The sequence below is a fragment of the Phymastichus coffea genome, unplaced genomic scaffold (genome assembly GCF_024137745.1).
Source record: "Phymastichus coffea isolate CEN01 unplaced genomic scaffold, Cenicafe_Pcof_1.1 PCOF00002, whole genome shotgun sequence".
Taxonomy (NCBI): domain Eukaryota; kingdom Metazoa; phylum Arthropoda; class Insecta; order Hymenoptera; family Eulophidae; genus Phymastichus; species Phymastichus coffea.
In genome coordinates this window covers 6305483-6320755 of record NW_026706813.1, presented here as the reverse complement: position 1 = coordinate 6320755, position 15273 = coordinate 6305483, and the positions used below count along the sequence as shown (strand labels likewise).

At 44.6% G+C, this 15273-nt stretch overlaps 1 protein-coding gene across 5 annotated transcripts in view; it reads right to left on the bottom strand.

Moving 5' to 3' along the window:
- LOC131663753 (glutamate [NMDA] receptor subunit 1) overlaps positions 1-15273 on the bottom strand; it is a 1362975-nt gene that overhangs the window by 1287825 nt on the left and 59877 nt on the right. The window lies entirely within an intron of this gene.

The window sequence follows — 15273 nt, the reverse complement described above, 5'->3', positions numbered from 1 at the left end:
AATTTTCGATCAACCTGTAAGAATGCATATGATCTCGATCCTGCTCATTATTACACTACCCCTGGATTAACATGGGACGCGATGTTAAAATATACAAATATGAAGCTTGAACTATTAATAGATATAGATATGGTTTTATTCATTCAAAAAGGTATTCGTGGAGGTATTAGTCAATGCAGCAATAGATTTTCAAAAGCAAACAATAAATATATGGATGCAGAATTCAATAAGGATGAGCCAAACAAATTTTTAATGTATTATGACGTAAACAACCTTTATGGTTGGGCTATGACTCAATCACTACCATTTGAGGGCTTCAAATGGGTTTCAAATGTGGATATGTCAAATTTTTTCAATATCTCTGATGATAGCGACGTAGGCTATATTTTAGAAGTAGATCTAGAGTATCCACAAAAGCTGCATGATAAACATAAAGACCTATCACTTTGTCCTGAACATACTAAACCACCCGGATCAAAACAGAAAAAACTTTTGACAACGTTTTATGATAAAGAACGATACGTTATTCATTATAGAGCGTTAAAACAAGCTCTCAAATATGGACTAAAACTCAAAAAGATATATAGAGCGTTAGAATTCAAACAAAAACAATGGCTGAAACCATATGTTGATTTAAATACTGAAAAAAGAAAGCAAGCTAAAAATGAGTTTGAAAAATTATTTTACAAGCTTATGATTAATGCAGTATATGGAAAAACAATGGAAGACGAAAGAAAACGAAAAGATATCAAACTGATCAATCAATGGGGTGGTAGATGTGGCGCTTGTGACAGGGCTATAGCGATGCTCGCTGGCCCTGTGTGCGGCACTCTCCTCGCGTGAACGCAGCGACCAAGTGTACGCTATATAGCGACTACATACTTGTGTCGTTACAGGATCTGGAGAGAGGAGCGCAACGATCGGCGAGGTGTCGCCGTGAGTGCGAGTGAGAGCGAGAAGAGCGAGAGAGAGAGAGAGAGAGCGATTTTGACTGATTTTTGACGGCGAAAGAAGTGGGAGCGCAGCGGCGCGAGGCTTGGAAATTAAGAGAGAAGTAGGGCAGTTAGGCGCGAGCTCTCGAGTAATTAGGGCCGCCTAAGGAGAGACTGGACGAGAGGACATTTCGGCCAGAGAGGAACGACTGCCAGGAGTACGACTGCTATTTGCCAGGAGAACCAGGTGTTCCGAGCCGAGTCCGGACTAGCAGCGACCATTCGCCGTCCTCGGGGCAAAGGCCGTGCTGCGGCCTCTCCTGCAGTAGTCCCAGTCATCGCCAGGGCGCCGTTTCCAGCGGGCCTGCGCTTTCGCCGGCGTCGTCTCTCTGTCGACGGACCGTCGGCATCCGGTGGGTCGAAAGCCTGTTTATCTCTCTCGCGCCAGCTCTCGCTCGATTACGGACATTTGCGTATTTTGATTTTATCGCGCACGCTGAGCGATCTCGCTCGCGTGATCTCGCGAACTCTTGTCGTGGAAAGGCTGAGCGAACGCGCTCGCCGCGGCGAAGTTAATCTTGTAGCGATATTTGTGAAAAGGCGTCAATAAATGAGATCGCCATATGTAATATCATTGAATAGAGTGTCCGTTTCTTTGTATCAACCTTTCCCAGCCAGCGCGAACTTCGGCCTGTGAAAGTCAGCGCCGGCTTTCTTTACCGAGAAAGAACCCAGAAAAATTAGCAGAGACCAGCCCATGGCGCACGGAGGCTGACCACTCTTGCATGGCATCCCTTGTTTAATCTCGGCGGGTTTCCGTTGTTCGCATCGCTTTGTTCTGGTTGGAAAGAGATGATCGCGATAATTCCCTTTGTGATAAGTTTTGAACAGTGCGGTGTCTCGGCCGATCAGCGCTTTTCGGCGAATTAGCGGCGGAGTAGCGAGCGAGAGCCGTGGACATTTTAAGTTTTCGTCATTATTGTGTCGTCAACGCATTTGGCTCGAGTTACGCGGAAGCCCGGAGCTAGTGAAACGGGCTGAGGCGAGTATCGCGTTGTTGTGATTAAGCGATTACGCTGTAAATTTGTGTGTTGTTGTTACGCAGATTGCGATTGCTCGAGCCGGGTGTTTTGGCTAGTTAAATTTGTACGTTTGAATGTGTGTTTCTGAATTTGAAAGTTACGAGAATCGCAACGATCATTCTGGGCTGTTTGGATTGTTGCTGAGCGTGAGTTCAAGGTTAGACGTGTTTATAGGCTGAGTAAAGTCTTTGTGTTGCGTACTCGCACCAGGGGCATGCCGGCTTGTGCACGTTGAGCTGTTCTCGAAAACAAAGAGGACAAACGCGCTTAGGCCTAGTGAAGGCGAAATAAGCCGAGGAAAGCTTGGGTCTGTTTTGGTGCCTGTTTGTTTACCGCGCGGGGTCGCGTGAAATACGATGCCAGTGACGAGATCGCCCAAGCATCGGAGAGCTGCGGAATCGCGGCCGCGGCCAGAAGCGTTTAGAAGGCGGGTTATGAGAATGCCTGTAGTAAAGTCAATATGGGAGCACATTCAGGCAATGCAAATTCAGGAATTGCTGACATGGATGACGTCGAACGGATTAGTTACGGACGGCACGACCGCGATCGTGCAAGACAGGGCATTTCGCGCATTTTTATATGGCGTGCGTCATGAACCGGCACCGCCTGTGAGCGCCGACGTTTTTCTATCAGGAGAAATACCGACTGTCGTTGATGCGAGAAGCGCATCATCGGCGCGGGTCGGACTGCTGGAAACTTTAAAGGCGGAGGTGTATGCAGCGGTAAGCGCTCGACGAGAGCGGAGTGACGTCACGCGGGAAACACGTACGTTGCCATCGGAGACGCGAGTTCGCGCCACAGATGGTGCGATTGCACGTGAGGAGGTGCGCGGAAGGAACGAAAGAGCGGGCTTGCATCGTTCGGTGCCGACGGACTTCGCGCCAGCTCTGGGTATTGCGAACACGCAAACAGAGATTGTGCGAGTGCGCGCAGAGCGGCGACCGGAGAGTTTCCATGGTCGGGAGCCATCGATGTGGCAGCGCGCAGTAAAAAGGTTTTGGCCGGCGTGGTTGACTTCGGCAGCATCTAGGGTAAATAATGCTGAGAGCCGGGGAGAACGCGAGGGCATATCGCAGGTAGCAACGCGTGGCCCGGGAAGTACGAGCACGCCGGTGCGTGATGGCGCGCAGCAGGGGGCGAGGTACCGACCTTGTGAGTTGAATTACGATCAGAAGCGCGTGAATGACACCGCGGGTGCGCGGTTAAGCAAGAATGAGGCCGGTAGAGAGCCTGATGAAACAGAGGACACGGACTACGTATCGGCGCTCGATGACGACGAAACGTGGCTAGAGAGCGCGTCAGAGGAAGAGCGCGCGAGCAAACCGAGGGGCCGATTTCTTTACGGGCAACAAGCAGACGCGGTGACGGCGGTAAGAAGTTGGTCTTTAGCATTCTCGAAGAAGGGCGGACTGTCAGCGGAGCAATTTTTGAGGCGATTGCATGAAATGCAATCATTTTACAGATTTAAGGACGCGGAAATATTGTCGGCGTTAATGTTGTCGTTCACTAGCGCGGAAATGGCTTTATGGTGGGAAACGAATCGCCCGGGCTGGGACACATTGCAGGATTTTAAAGATGAATTCCAGCGCCAGTTTTGTCCGCGGCGATCGCGCGAGGATGTTTACGACGCGCTAAGCCGCCGAACTCAAGGCGAAGATGAGCCATTAGGTGAATTTATCACGGCCTTCCTGTATATTGCGAGTAGGTTAGAACCGAAGCTTTCGGAACGTAGACAGCTTGAGTTGATTAAAAACAACTTATACCCGAAACTTAGCAATTATATCAGGGCGAAGAAGGTTCAAACGCTCAGAGATCTTCGCGTGTACGGGGAGAGATTTGAACGCAGACGGGACATCGAGAATCGCTATCGCCCGCCGCCAGCGCCGCAGGAGTCGTTGATGCCAGAAGTCGCTTACCGCGGAGATTCGTCAAAAAGAACCGCGAAGACTAGCAGCGGTGCGAACTTCGCGATGGGCGAACGAGTTTATGCGGTAGGGAACGAGAATAGTAAGGACCGCCAAGGAAAGAAAAATAAGTCGGCAACAAAACCCGTAGGCAGAAGCTGCAATTCGGATAGTGAAGGTGTAGCTCAACGGAAGGATGCGGATTCGTCAAAAGAGTTGCCGAGAGATGTAGTGGCCGTGTTATCCCAGCTAGCTCATTCGCAGAGGGGCCCGCCCAAGGGAAATGCGAGGCCTGCTGCGAGGAACGCGGCAGGGCGCGTGACCTTTGAGGGCGTATGCCACAAATGCGGGGGGCTGGGACATCGGAAGGCCGAGTGCCCAAGCCCAGAGAACTTGAAATCGACGCGATCAAGTTCGGAGCCGTTGGGGGCTGAAGGCACGAGTGGCAGAGGGGTTTCTGACCGAAGTGCGAGTCGCAACCGGGGAAAGAACCCAGTGCGCTGCTACAAATGCCAACAGCTAGGACATTACGCGAACCGGTGTTCACAAGGAAGTAGAACGGGGCTAGCGTGTCAAGGCTGCGGTAAGGAGAATAAGACGTTGGATACATGTCCGCAATGCCAGGTGTGGCTCAAAGCTCTGGAAAACTTAAAAGCGGGACCCAGCTGCTCGACGGATTCCGCATAGTTGTGCGTAATAGGGCACCCAACGGGGCAAAAGTCGCGTTCATGAGGCTGTTTTATAGCAAGTTCGCAGAGTTTCAACAGCAGGTTGAGCGAAATGAAGCTAGTTTGGGCGCGAATAACGCGAAAACAGAGGCCTCTAGGCAACGCGAGGGCGCGAATGATAGAATCAAGGAGAGTTCGAGGAAAGAGTTCGACTGGAACGAATTCAACGAACGATGGACAAGAATGCGTGAAGCAGGGCCCGAGCGCGAGCGAGGAAAGCGAGCGTTGGAGTCGGGAAAAAATGCTGGATGCACGCGAATCAGAGCGAAATCGAGTGGGTGGCCAAGGGAGTCCGACGCTCGGGCGTGGGTCGAGAGGTAAATCGACGAGAACGCCCGGGGTGGATCAGCCGGTCATGAACTCGATGGAAACTGCAGAGACCGCGCGGTCTTCGAGAGGTCCAGAGGGGAAAGCGGCGCGTGCGCGGCCTGTTCCAAAATAAACTCGGACTGAGAGATCGCCTCAGCAGGCTGGAAACTCAGAAACTGACGACCTTGACGGTGTAGACGAGACGTCGTCGCGATCCGTCACCTCGTTCAGGGAGTTTATGGTGCTGAGTGGAGAGGTAGCAGTTAGGGCGACACCGATCGCATCGGGTTTGGAAGCGTCGGATGGCGCAGGATGCGAGTCGACACGCAAAGATTTGACGGATAGTCGGGCGAACGAGAAGCGAGGCGAGTCATCGAGAACCGGTGTAGGTTTCTCGCGCCGCTGTGTTCGTATTTGCGTGGGCGAACCAAAAGTGGACGCGGTGGAAAATCGCGAGTTGCTGGTAGTCCATATCGCGGGGAAGCCATACAGTGCGCTGTACGATTCAGGAGCGATGGTGACTATCGTGGGCCCGCGTGTACGCGGCGACTTTGCGGATCAAATTGAGCCGTGCGACTTCGCGTTGTTCGGGTTTTCGGGAGCGAAAATCGGGATCGTGGGAAAACTTCGGCTCAGGGTTGAGATCGACGGAGTGTCACGAATAATCGAAGCGCGAGTCGTGGATGTGCCAGTGCAATACGACATGATAATCGGGATGGACTTTATTCAGGAGTTCGGCATTGGCACGGATCATGCGAATGGGAAATGGAACGCCCTTGGCACTGGTTCGCGGAGCTAAAGCGCGAAAGAGTGGAGTTCCCGAGTGAGCCTGGACTCGCGCGTGTTCGCGTTAGAGCTGAGGTCGCGGGGCTCTCCGAGTTGCGATCTTCGCAGCGCGAATTAGTGGAACGTCTGGTGCGGCGGGTGGTACCCGAGAAGTCACCTGCGCGTACGCATTTAATTAAGCATGAGATCGACGTGCAGGGTGCACGATCAGTAAAAACTCCCTTAAGGCGATATTCGCCACAGGTGATGGAGTTTATGCAAAGCGAGACAAGGAAATGGCTGGAATCGGGGCTAATCAGAAAATCGACAAGCGATTGGAGTAGTGCGCCGGTTATAGTCAGAAAACAGGATGGCACAAATCGAATGTGTATAGATTTAAGGTCAGTGAATAAGGCAACGAAAACAGATGCATATCCGATGCCGAGCATTGACTCAGTTCTGGATCGACTGCGTGGGGCGCGTTATATTTCTAAGATCGACTTGAAGAATGCGTACTTGCAAGTACCGCTAAGCGAGGAGAGCAAGAGATATACGGCATTCGCGGTCCCGGGATTAGGGTTATTCGAATGTAACTACATGATCTTCGGATTAGTAAATGCTCCGGCGACGTTCATGCGACTGATGGATACGCTTTTCGGACCGGAATTTGAGCCATATGTTTTCAAATATTTAGACGATGTAATCGTGGTAACCGGAACTTTCGATGAGCATTTGACTTGACTTGAGCGAGCTCTGCAGAAGCTGGTAAATGCGGGACTCGAAGTAAACGTGTCGAAGTGTGAATTCGGGTGCTCCGAGGTGACGTTCTTGGGATACCGATTGGATAGTCAAGGATTGCGACCTGATCCGGACCGGATTAAGCCGGTGATTGACTTCCCGCAGCCCCGAAACGTTAAGCAGTTGCGACGTTTTCTCGGTATGTGCGGTTGGTATGCGCGATTTATTGAGCATGAGAGCGAGATGAAAGTACCGCTCACGAAGCTTACGCGCAAGAGCGAACGTTGGCACTGGGAGCAGGAGCAAGCCGAAGCTTTTGAAAAGCTAAAGAAAGCGCTGACGGAGGCGCCGGTTTTGGCACGACCCGATTTTGCGAGGACTTTCTTTATTCATTGCGACGCATCGTCGTATGCGTTAGGTGCGTGTCTAATTCAGAAGGATGAGGATGGGTTTGAACATCCTATATGCTACGCGAGTAGAATGTTGAATGTGCACGAGCGTAATTATACTGTGTCGGAGTTGGAATGCGCAGCTGTGATAATGGGGATTAAAAAGTTCCGTTCTTACATCGAGGGAGTGCATTTCGTGGTAGTCACGGATCACACGGCACTTACTTGGCTACGCAATAAGAAGGAACCTACGGGTCGGTTGGCGCGATGGGTTCTAGAACTCCAGCAGTACGATTTTGAAATCGTGTACAGGAAAGGTTGCCTGCATCATACGCCGGACGCGTTATCGCGCGCGTATGAGGACGGCGAGGAAGTAGCAGCTTTCGCGACGATCAAGGACCCTGAATACTTGCAGCGCATGAAGGACGTGCTTGCGAGACCGGATAAATTTCTCTATCTATGATGTCGTCGACGGGTATAGACGAAACAGACGTTAACACACGCAAACAAGGGAGTTCTGAAAGCGAACCCCCGATTCCAGATTTTACTCGTACTGGATTAAGGGAACAGGAGAAAACCGAAAGGTTAGAAGATTCAGCTCAAAATATACAGGACAAAACATTAGTTGAAAATACTGAATCGAGTACACAACAAACGTCGCAATCTGACGAAAGTGATGGATCGTTGGATATTGAAGTGACCGGCCCTCAAACGAGTAATAACACTGACAGTACTAATGACGACGACGTCTTTGACAATAAACACAATTCTACCGAAAAGGAATTCGTGACCAACCTAACTCAAAATGAACTTGCAGAATCGTGTGCTAGGTTCGAGGAGAGTTTGAGACGACATCGTAGTGCCGAAGACGTGACGTTTTATTGGGACAATAGAGATTTAGAACCGTACGAAATTAGCCACTTCTCTGATGGGGACGAAGTAGATCCTGAATTACAGAATGTGCTAGGAGAAATGGATCCATACAGTGACGAAAACTCGGACGAAGAAATGGAAAGAAGAATAAAAAAATTGGTGGAATTGTCGCAACATGCTGTGGAATCCGAAATAGAACAAAGAAATTCTGAACCTCAGAGCGATACAATAACATCAGACAACGACTCTGTTCATATCAGTGAACGTGAAAAATCTAACGAAAGGGATGAGCTAATCCCTTTGCAGAGACGAGAACTATCGGTGACACCTAATGTGAAAATTGGTGAACCTAAAAGCCGAAGTACCCCATTAAAAAAGGGACAAACGGGTATTAAATTTAAGGGACTCGAAGAAATACCGGAAGAAAAGGAAAGTGTAAATACCGAGACTACACAATCCCCGGTCGAATTGAATTTTTCGAAGGCTCCCATAGATGATGACTTCTTTTTCATCCTGCCTAACGCAAAGGGACCCATAAGTCAGTATAAAAGATCTAGTGATTATAAAAATCCTAGTTCCTCAAATACAGAAGATAGCGAAACCCTTTTGGGTCCTGGGTATTTCGTTTTGCAAAATAATGTGAGAAACTCTCAACAATGCTTAACTTACCAGAGAGACAACATAGTACATCTGATTTCACGGGATTGTGATAATACTACGGCAATAGCCAGATTATTAAGCGAGATAGGCGCTATTGACCTACGTAATATGAAAAATAAAAAACCTAAGATTGGACAAATTTTGACGACAAATTATAAAAAACATAAGATATACTCCGTAGTGGTAAAGGACAAATATTATAACTCAACGAGCGTAGAAACTATTAAGGTCGGATTGGCTAATTTAAAGAAGCTCTTAATTCGTGATAAGGTTAATAGCTTCCGTATATCTAGGAAAGGTGATTACGCAGATGATTTGGGACCAGGTTTGTTAATGGAACTATTGATCGGAGCCTTTGAAGGTAGTCCGATAACGGTTACCGTATGTTACGGGAAAACGACTTTGCCTCCCAAAGAAGAGAGAACAAATATCATTAAAACGTTACATGATAGTTTAATAGGAGGTCATAAGGGAGTAAACCAAACTTATCAGAAAATAAGGGCCCGATATTACTGGCAGGGCATGAGAAATGATGTACTGGACTATGTTAGGAAATGTCCGAAATGTCTAGAAAAGAAAATAGACAGACATAAAACCCATGAACCGATGATTGTCACCGATACTCCTATAGAAGCTTTTGACAAGGTCTCAATAGACACGGTAGGCAAGCTGAGGACGACACCTCGTGGTAATTGTCATTTATTGACAATGCAATGCCACCTAACGAAATACGTAATCATTGTACCCATAAAGGATTTAAAGGCGACTACTATAGCCGACGCGCTCGCTAGACATCTGATATGTCAATTCGGAGCCCCTAGGGCTATTCTCTCAGATCGAGGGACGAGCTTCTTGTCGGATATAGTTGAATCTTTGTTACACCTCTTTAAGGTAAATCACCTTACTACGTCCGCATATAGGCCTCAAACGAACGGGTCATTGGAACGTAGCCATGCCCCTCTTATGGACTTTATGAGGACTTATTCAGAAAACTTCGATGATTGGGACAGGTTGGTTCCATTCGCAGTCTTTACTTATAATACCAGCGTTCATGCTGCAACGGGCTATACGCCTCATGAACTTGTATACGGACGAATAGCTCGATTCCCAATGATGATACCGCGAGAAGAAAAACTGGGTACTTATAATCAGTACTTAATAGACCTCGTTAATAGATTATCGGAATTAAAATTAGCTGCCGGTACGAACCAAATAACTGCGAAAGTACGATCTAAAAAACGATATGATAGTAAAATAAACATGTTTAAGGGTAAGAAAGGCGATTATGCCTGGGTCTTAAACGAGCCCCGCGTAGGCAAGGCAGATAGTTACTATAAGAACCCTCTTAAAATTATTGAAATACTAGGACACAAAAATGTTATTTTGGAATTGCCAAATGGTAAAAGAATTAGAAAGCATGTAGACAAGCTTAAATTAAAACTATAGTATATATATTTTGTTTTAATTTTATTATGTATTTATTAATCACTATTAGTCGCACTATTGTACATGTTGAAATTCCTTTTTTCTCTTCTTTTTGCTCCTATTTAATTTTTCTTTCTTTTCCCCTTCTATGACGAATCTGTATTTTTGTTTTCGTTCTTTACATGTGATTACATATATTTTCAGGACTATCCTACTATATTTTTTTTCCCCTCTTTTGCACTAACCGATATGTGTATTCAATTCTATCTACTGTCGTTGCTATTTCTACCTTTCTTATGGACAAAAGGACAGGAAACATATACAATAGAAAAATTAGACAATAATCCTGGACTGTACTATGAACAATTGAGTCAGATTAAAATGAAAAGAGCTGATTGGAAAGTTTATATAGCTCTCGATATAGCTTATTTAGTAACACAGTCGCGACAATCGGTAGATTTCCGCTCATTTTATGACAAATGTGTTATTCATCTACACATGGCGACCTGTGCCAATACGTTGGGAGAACAAGTACTGGACCTAAAAATGAAAACTTTAAATAGTTTGCACGAAGACGTCATTTATGCTTCTAAAACAATGGACGGTGTTGCTCCGCCCAAAATAAGGAGCCCACATAGTATAAGAACTAAACGTCTAACGCCTTTTGGAGGCATTGGTACGCTTAGCCATAGCTTATTTGGACTAGTAACAGAAGACGAAACTAATGAGATAAATAAAAACATAGATCGGCTATTTGCAGACCAGAAAACTATGGCGAACCTAGTAGAAAAGAAAACTCATGTAATATTAACCGGCATGGACAAATTATATACTATGATGGACAAACATAGCGAGATTATAACACGCCTAGAATCGCAAGTTACGGATGTACTAAATAAAGTAGAGGACGACCGAAAGCAATGGGACTACATTATGCTCTTGTATTCTTACGGAAGAGCACTAGAGGCGCGTTTAGATCATTGTATTGATGAATCCAGGAGACTATTGGACATATTACATAATGTCAGAGAGGGTAGAATACACCCAGACCTGCTTACCGCTGACGTACTACACCAAATAACCTCTGATATCAAACACGCATATCATGACTTGGATTTTCCGATACCTTCAGAATATTTAAGAATAGAAGAGATTGTAAAAATTTCTAAAGTAGATGCAATTCACAAATCAGGACGGACATTCATAGTTTTGCATCTGCCCTTAGTGGACAGAAACTCGTATAACCTTTACAGGTTGCATTCCATATTAGTCCCGCAATCATACACGCCTACAGGAAATTCAGCCTATATAAGATACAAATACCCATATCTGGCCCTGAACAATGACCTAAAACAATATATGCGTTTGGATTATACCAATCTAAAAAAATGTATAAGTACACATTATGCATTTATTTGCCCGACCAAGGCGCCGCTACTGGACATTAACCTCAACCAGGATTGTGAAGTCCGAATGCTATTACAACCGTCGCAAAAGGAAATCTATAATTGTGACTTAGTAATTAGGACACAACGAACGACGCAGTGGAATTACATCGAATCTGACGGATCCTGGTTGTTTTCAGCGATAAAACCCGACAACTTACGTATCAGTTGTCCGGGTCATAAAGATGAACCTGTCCGTATGGAGGGCATTGGTATTATTAGATTAGCGCCAGGGTGTATAGGACACACAACTGACGCAACGTTAATGACCGAAATAGATAGAAGTGCTACAGAGCAATATATCTACAAACCGGACCTCACCCTCAATGTATCCTTCCTTTACCCTATACTAAATGAATCCCCCGATAATCTCCAAATAACATCACCTAAACGACAAGAAACGATAAAATGGGCACCTCAATTGGTTGGCTGGAAAAATAAAGAAAGAACACTAACCGAAATAATGGACAAAATGGAAATAGTAGGCGAGCATAAACGAGTTACATCCTATCATTCGAATCTAATTTACGGAGGGTTGGGAGTGAATGGAGTTATATTCTTAACTGCTACACTCTTGCTAACTTATAAATGTTGGAAAACAAAGAAATGGGAAACGTGTACTAACTATACTAAGAAAACTAACGAATTGGACATAAAACAGAACCCTGCTACTGTGATTACCTTCAACAATACGCCAGAAACAACTAACGTCACTCGACATAATCTTACTAATATGTTACCCGACCCCGAAATTCCCTTTCCCTTAACCAACCAAGAGATGAAATCGGGACTTCCGAAACAAAGCCCTGTAACAACCTAAACTACTGACTAACACAATTGGGACCATTAGTACCGGACTTTATCTCGAGTATGGAAACAGTATGGACGGACCCGTATATTTTTTTTTAGCCCTAGCTTTCTTCTTGGACATAATGAATATTCAGCTTGCTTCGAGTATTGAAGATCGGAGAGGCATTAGATTCTTGTATTCGACCGACATAAAATTGAGCGACTTACTCATAAAATTGGAATCTGTAGGGACGATTATAGAATTCCACTCCATAGAAAGCACATCAGGACCGGATACGAAATTGGCACTGTGCCGATACCAAGACACCAAACAGGCTGAAAAGGCTAGAAAGCTGGCGCAAGGCATTACCGGAACCTCCCGAAAGGAAGCCGTATATTCAGCTGACTTAAGATCTCGAATATACAAAAGTATAATAATAAAACCAAAGACACCCGTTAATAAAAAAAGATTATTTTGTAGACTACCTTGGACGGTCCCGGAACAAAACAGGGAAATTGAATTTTTCGAACATTTTGCCGAATTTGGACGACTACTATATCATAGAGTAGTAAGGGACCATAGAGGACGACTTTCATTGGGGTATGTACAATACCGTGATGAGAAGGATGCAACCAGAGCTTTACAACTCAGTAACCCTGAGTATGGTGCGCAATACGCTAAAGACCGTGAACAAGAAGCGAAGCGAACCATATTATGCTGGTTATGTGACGATTATATCGATGCAAAACGAGAAGATGAACACTTCTATACTTGCAAGTGGCAATACCAGAGGACATTGCGGTTGAGCAAAAATAATTCTGCATTTAACAACGAACGACGTGAAGTTAGCAAAAAACGGCGTACATCAAACTCACTCGAACGACTGTCGGAGAAACCTAGATACATGCCAAATCTATTGGTACAAATAACAAACACCGGAGCCGCCGGCTCCTCTAATACACTAACCGAATCACGAATAGGACATGGAATGGACGTTACAGAAATATACAGGAAGAAACCAAATCCAGAATATGACCGTCCACAAAGAACGGTCATCGAACAAGACTTGGAAATGACTGACGGAGAAATCGAGACTGAGATCAACTCGGAAGATGAAAAATACTTAGAAGATACAGCTGCGTCATAAGAAAAATATTTTTTTTTATTTTTTTTATTTTTTTTACTCCTCTCTTACATGAACTATTTTATATATGCAATTTTATATAGCTTCGTAATGTTACGAACATCTTCCTTTATCAAAACCTGCATTATTTTACCTTAAATTTTAGTATGTAAAATGGGTAAAAGGACAATAATCATATAATCGGACTTCACAGACTGTCTTTATCACTCACAACTTCATTCATTCATATACTCTCTTTAAAACTCTTACTAATGTCTCCCTTGTATATCCTTATCCTACTATTATTTTCTTATAAATGGACATAATCTTACAGGATATAATCATGTCAACGCCCAATAGGATGAACGCCTTAATAAAAGGGGTCACAGTAGCACCCTACCATCAAGAAGAAAACACCTTAGTGATTACTTTCCCTTGGACTACCGCGGAATCTGATGTAGTCCAAAACCTTCTAACTTATGGGCCTATCGAACAACTGCATCAATTAGAGTCTCGACTGGATGGACGCAAGTCCCTACGTATACGCTACTGCGCCCACGCGGACTATCATTTGGCCTTAAACAACTACCTGAATGATAGTATCCAGTCCTTAAATCCCAACTCTTCCAGAGTTGTGATCAGAGAAAACGAATTTGGACATCGGGTATTCCTCCGAATCCCGATGTACTGTTCGCGGGAACAAGTATTCAAAGACTTGGCACTCTGTGGGACTCTGGACTATATGTATTTCACACCTATCACGACATATGGTTCGCACTTCCATTTGACTGCAGTGTGCGATTTGTGTCCAAAGGTTCTGCTGCTGAGGCTGTCCGATTATACCATAGGGTATATGGGGCCAAATTGAACGAACTGGAGAGAATTGTACCCCTGTCTCTACACAACAAGAATCAGCATGTCTTTCATGCACAATGCAAAGGCATTGTCATGAAGAGAGATTTCGAAGCCCATAAAAACCTATGCAACAAGCAAATAGGTAAAGATTGGAAGAAACACTGGCTATGTGACAAGTCCTTCGAAAAACGTAGCTTCCACCTCCACTTACGACAATGTCAATATGAGGACTGGGTGGAACCGGAACAGTCCGAAGAATCCGTGGGACAAAACTTAGTATTCACCACCATCCTAGAAGACATGTTGGACGAGTTGGCAGCGATGCCCACAAACGCTACCAACCTTTAACCTCACCAATCCTTAGAAACCTTTTTTTTTCCCTCTTCTTTTCTCCTACTTTTATAAAAAAAAATATATAATAATAAATAATGATATAACACGAATAGTAACCATTTTAATAGTACATATATTACCCTTTTTCGTCATCTTTAATCATTCATGTTTACTCATTCTCATTGGACATATAATTCCCGAGGACGGTAATCATTCTAAGAGGGGGAGGATGTTAAGTGAGAACTTTTAAAAAATTCATCCTGATATATGTAATGTAAAACTTATATGTACTAGTATTATGTATAATCGCGCCGCGCGTATTAATTGTACACGTTAAGCACGCGTAAGCAGTTCGGCGGCCGCGTAGTAACGCGATGACGGTAGGAACACTCTCGCGTGGGATGACTGTATCGCCCACGCCTGACAAAGGCAGTCTAGCGCCAGAGCTAATCACGAGCAGACGTATTCCGTTCAGATTTACATACAGTTTTTATTCAGTTGCTTTCATATAGTTTTGATCTCAGATTTTTTTTGTCAGTCAGTTTTTTATTTATTGTTAAACTCATCAAATCAGTATATTCATATCCTTGCTATCAGCTATTAACGCATTATTATAAAATACACACACACACACACACACACATATATATATATATATATATATATATATATATATATATATATATATATATATATATATATATATATACGTATACGGCGTACGTTCAGATCGATTACAGCATAATTACTTGTACAAGGATAACAGTTATTATAAGGACCAACAAAAAAAAATAAAAGGATTATATATTACTGGACGAATATTTTGACAATATACACAATTATAACTATATAATTTCGAGGACAAACCTACTAATAATAATAGTAAATAAACTTCTAACAAGTAAGTAACTCAAGGTTCATT